The 5,827-nt window shown below is 42.4% G+C and overlaps 1 pseudogene; it reads right to left on the bottom strand.

The window, feature by feature from the left end:
- Nucleotides 1-5,121: 5,121 nt before the first annotated feature.
- Nucleotides 5,122-5,240, bottom strand: LOC133563042 (5S ribosomal RNA; annotated as a pseudogene).
- Nucleotides 5,241-5,827: the final 587 nt, after the last annotated feature.

The following is a 5,827-nucleotide window of genomic DNA, read 5'->3' as shown; positions in this document are numbered from 1 at the left end:
GCCAGTCTGGCAACATGTTGTATGTAGCTTCCGCAGATACACGTACGAGATTGAAAGGAATACTGGGTGATACAGGTTACACTGAAGGTTGTGATATAAACAACTTTAACACTCTTTCAAACATGCGCCACACTGTGAACCCACACCAAACAATAATGACAAACACATTTTGGGAGAACATCCTCACAGTAACACAACATAAACACAACACAACAAATACCCAGAATCATTTGCATCCATGACTGTTCCTGACTATATTATACACCGCTAGCACCAACCCCCCCCCCCCCACCCCCCCACCCCTTTCTCCGTGCATCGGTTGAGGTGGGCGGGGTTGGGGGCGCGTGGCTGTATAATATTCTCATCATTTGGATGGGTGGCCAAATGCTTTTGGCTATGTAGTGTAAATAAAGTAGGTAATAATCTGCATAGGTTAAAAGGAATAATGTTATGATCTGGTCGCATTGACGAAGGTCGTATTTCTCAGGCTGCAGTGGACAAGCAGAAGGCAGTGTGCAGGTAAGAATATGCAACCCTTAAGACAGGCAAAAACCTGTCGAGCCACTAGGAGTGTGTGACACTCACGGCAAGCTTGGCTATAGCGGCAAAATATTGCTCGTATATCCTGCACTCCAACGAGCTAATGCAATGAAACTGCCTTGTTATCTGTACTGTAAAGTTCAAATTTGAATGACAATAAAAGGAAGTCTAAGTTGAAAATAAAAAAGTTAGTTGCGTTTAGCATACAGCAAACCAGGAACGTGACTTGTCAAGTGTATCGAACAATGATCCAGCAACGTAGGCTGGATAACAATAGAATGTAAAGGGGAGAGGTTTGGGGCAGCAACAGGTGAGGACACTAATCACTAAACGGAAACAGGAGTGTCTGATCAGCGCACTAAGCAACAGGAAAAGTAAAGTGAGGAAAAAGCACTGCAAATAACAAACAAAACACAAAACAAGACATGATGTGGGACAGGGGGGTCAAACTCATTTTAGATGGGGGGCCACATGGAGAAAAATCTACTCCCAAGTGGGCCGGACTGGTAAAATCACGGCACAATAACTTAAAAATAAAGAGAGCTTCAGATTGTTTTCTTTGTTTAAAAAAAGAACAAGCACATTCTGAAAGTGTGCAAATGATAATGTTGTGTTTTTTTTACACTTACATGTCGCAGTTAATATCTTTATTTGTCATTATTCATATTTTCTGGAAAAATTATGTGATACTGTCCATCAATCAACTCATTGGTTGTCCTTTTCAATAGAAATGTCTGATAATGGCTTTTTTGCCGATATCCAATATTCCGATATTGTCCAACTCTTAACTACCGATTCCGATATCAAACGATACCGATATATACAGTCGTGGAATTAACACATTATTATGCCTAATTTTGTTGGATGCATTAAACAATGTAACAAGGTTTTCCAAAATAAATCAACCCAAGTTATGGGAAAAAATGCCAACATGGCACTGCCATATTTATTATTAAGGTCACAAAGTGCAATTTTTTTTCCCTAACATGCCTCAAAACAGCAGCTTGGAATGTGGGACATGCGCTCCCTGAGAGAGCATGAGGAGGTTGAGGTGGGAGGATTGGGGGGGGTGGGGTTGAGGTGGGGGGAGGGGTTAGGGGGTGTATATTGTAGAGTCCCGGAAGAGTTAGTGCTGCAAGGGGTTCTGGGTATTTGTTCTGTTGTGTATACGTTGTGTTACGGTGCGGATGTTCTCCCGAAATGTGTTTGTCATCCTTGTTTGGTGTGGGTTCACAGTGTGGCGCATATTTGTAACAGTTTTAAAGTTATTTATACGTGTGTGTGAAAAAACGTAACTATTATGTGATTGAGCCGGCACGCAAAGGCAGTGCCTTTAAGGTTAAATGACGCTCTGTACTTCTCCCTTTTTCTGTGTACACAGTGGCGTTGTAAAAAAGTCATAAATTGTACTTTTTGAAACCGCCACCGATAATTTCCAATATTACATTTTAAAGCCTTTATCGGCCGATAATATCGGAAGTCCGATATTATCGGACATCTCTAATTTGAAATCTATCAAGATAAAAAAAAATATATATATCAAAATCAAATTACAAGATGTTATTTATGTAATTTGATCGTTTTCCTCAACTGATGTACTAACATCAGGTGGTTTATTTTGTACATATGTTGCATCATCTACAAAGATACAAAGAATTGCTATTGCGGCATCCAGTGGACATTTTTAAAACAGCAGTTTATTTTATTAAAAAATATTTTTTTTTGTAAAATAAAGTTTTTATACTTAGCAAACTCATCCCGCGGGCCGGATAAAACCTGTTCGGGGGCCCGATCCGGCCCTCGGACTGTACGTTTGACACCGCTGACGTAGAACATCGGGTCATGACAAATATATTAGAAATAGAATAAAATAAATGGAAAAAATAAAATAGATTGTAATCCTATGGCACAAATAAAATATATTCAAACTCCGGCCGAGTCATACCAAAGACTATAAAAATGGGACCCATTACCTCCCTGCTTGGCACTCAGCATCAAGGGTTGGAATTGGGGGTTAAATCACCACAAATGATTCCCGGGCACGGCCACTGCTGCTGCTCACTGCTCCCTTCATCTCCCAGGGGGGTGATCAAGGGTGATGGGTCAAATGCAGAAGACAAATTTTACTACACCTAGTGCGTGTGTGTGACAATAATTGGTACTTAAACTTTAACTTTTAAAAAGAATGACAGCAAACCAAACCAAATAAAAGCCCAGTCAATCACACACGGTTGCACACGTAGGCCATGCTTAAAGGCCTAATGAAACCCACTACCACCGACCACGCAGTTTATATATCAATGATGAAATATTAACATTGCAACACATGCTAGTACGGCCTTTTTAGTTCACTAAATTGCAATTTTAAATTTCCTGCGAAGTGTCGTGTTGAAAACGTAGCGGTATGATGACGCGTATGATGACGCGTATGATGACGCATGCGTTTGACGTCTCGGGTTGTAGCAGACCTTATTTTCCAGCCCGATCCAAGCTATAAGTAGTCTGATTTAATCGCATAATTACACAGTATTTTGGATATCTGTGTTGCTGAATCTTTTGCAATTTGTTCAATTAATAATCGACAAGTCAAAGTAGAAAGATGGAGGTGGGAAGCTTTCAGCCTTTAGCCACAAAAACACAGCCGGTGTTTAAAATTCCCAAAGATGAAGCTTTACTATGGATCAGAGCGGTCAAGCGAACATGGATCCCGACTACATGTCAACCGGCAGTTTTCGGTGAGAAAATTGTTGTAATAAGTCGCCTCTTACCGGAGACATCAGTGGAGCTTCCGTCGTGCTGCAGGTGCCGTGACTTCCCTCAGAGACTCTGGCGTCAACACACCCGTGGCCATACCGCTCCTACTTTCAGGTACTATTTCATCTCACTAAAACACTAGCAACACAATAGGCACATAAGGGATTTTCCAGAATTATCCTAGTAAATGTGTCTAATAACATCTGAATCGCTCCCACTGCAATTGCCTTTTTTTTTTTTTTTCCTTTTTTTTTTCTAGTCCTTTACTCTAGATTTCCTCATCCACAGATCTTTCATCCTCGCTCAAATTAATGGGGAAATTGTCGCTTTCTCGGTCCGAATCGCTCTAGCTGCTGCTGACTATGATTGTAAACAATGTGAGGATGTGAGGAGCCGCACATCGTCTGCTACTTCCGGTAAAGGCAAGGCTTTTTTATTAGCGACCAAAGGTTGTGAACTTTATCGTCAATGTTATCTACTAAATCTTTTCAGCAAAAATATAGCAATATTGTGAAATGATCAAGTTTGACACATAAAATGGACCTGCTATCCCCGTTTAAATACGAAAATCTCATTTCAGTAGGCCTATAAAGCCACAGGGGGCGGGATATAATGCTCACAACACATTGGAAAGTTTTTGTTAAGGTTGTAAAAAGCCTCTTTAGTTTTTTGCAAGACATTTGTACATGATTATGAGTCCAATTTTGTGGTAATACCCTAAGCGATGAGGTGGCGACTTGTCCAGGGTGTACACCGCCTTCCGCCCGAATGCAGCGGAGATAGGCTCCAGCACCCCCTGCGACCCCAAAAGGGACAAGCAGTAGAAAATGGATGGATGGATTGCCTAAGGACACTCTTTTTGTTGCCCACTACCCACACCTAGCTCCATTAAGGCCTACTTGTGAAGGTTTGCTATGTGGAAGAGCCCTACCAAAGACCTAAAATGGACCTCTGACCTCAGCGGTATATATTTTTCGGAATTTTCATCCCGTGCTATTTGTCCACCCTGTCTTCCATCCCTCGCTAAGTTCCCTCCCGCCTCCCCAGGACAACCAAGAGGGGTCCTCTCTGATTTCCACCCGACAAATTGTCTTATCGGGCCGTGCGCCGATCGGGGCGAATGAAAACATGACCTCCTCAGGCAGGGTGTACTGATGAAGAGGACTGATTTAAAAAAAAAAATGGAAGGAAGATGATACACACACACACACACACACCTGTGTGCAGCTAGCTACACAGATCAGCAGTGATAACACAGGAGGAGGATAAGGGAGAGCAGTGGAGTGGCAAACAAGCGCCATTAAGGCTTTTTCTATTCATGCAGACAGACAGGTAGAGAGTAGAGCAGTGGCGGCACTTAAGTGGCCAAAAAGACCCATTAGGATTCATTCAAATGTGCACACTGACTGGCTTGGTGATTGACAGCACTCGTATTATATTATATGCTATATTAAAACTGATTACTACATGCAAAATCCAGTTAAAGGGCCCTATTATGCACAAATTACTTTGGTAACACTTTATTATGGGGAACATCCATCCATCCATTTCCCACCTCTTGTTCCCTTCAGGGTCACAGGGGGCGCTAGAGCCTATCTAGGCTACAATCGGGCGGAAGGCGGCGTACACCCTGGACAAGTCACCACCTCATCGCAGGGCCAACAATCACACTCACATTCACACATTAGGGCCAATTTAGTGTTGCCAATCAACCTATCCCCAGGTGCATGTCTTTGGAGGTGGGAGGAAGCCGGAGTGCAAACTCCACACAGAAAGATCCCGAGCCCGGGATTGAACCCAGGACTACTCAGGACCTTCGTATTGTGAGGCATACAGCACCTGGTATTTCCAGGCAGTCTCCCATCCAAGTACTAACTAAGCCAGACCTGGCTTAGCTTCTGAGATCTGATGAGATCGGGCGTGCTCAGGGTAGTATGGCCGTAAGCCTATGGGGAACATATGAACCATTATATAATTAATTGCTTATTAACATACAAATTAGTAAAATACTGCCTGGTAATTAGTCATTATAAAGTACTTTTTAAGTACTAATTAATGCCGTACTCTGCATGGCCTTACTATACAACCAGTAAGCCATTAACTAAGAGTCTTCCCTAACCCAAACCCTAACCCTAACCTCAACCCCAACAACAACCCTCACAGCAACCTCAACCATACTTGCCAACCATCCCGATTTTCCCAGGAGACTCCCAAATTTCAGTGCTCCTCCCGAAAATCTCCCGGGGCAACCATTCTCCCGAATTTCTCCCGATTTCCACCCGAAACAAAAATATTGGGGGCGTGCCTTAAAGGCGTCCTCTACAACCTGAAAAGGAGACTATTATATATGTCTCCATTATCCATAGGTTTATCTATAACCCATAACGTAGGCAGTAAGGGAGCTATTTCTCACCGTGTGTTTATTCCCATTCCATTCCATCCTGGAAATTTAAACTACGTTTTTTCCAAGTTCAATACAATTCCAGGATTTTCCAGAATTCTTGGTTTTCCAAAGCCCTATTTCCACCCTTTT

The sequence above is a fragment of the Nerophis ophidion genome, linkage group LG01 (assembly GCF_033978795.1).
Source record: "Nerophis ophidion isolate RoL-2023_Sa linkage group LG01, RoL_Noph_v1.0, whole genome shotgun sequence".
Lineage (NCBI taxonomy): Eukaryota > Metazoa > Chordata > Actinopteri > Syngnathiformes > Syngnathidae > Nerophis > Nerophis ophidion.
This window is presented reverse-complemented; position numbering and strand designations above follow the sequence as displayed.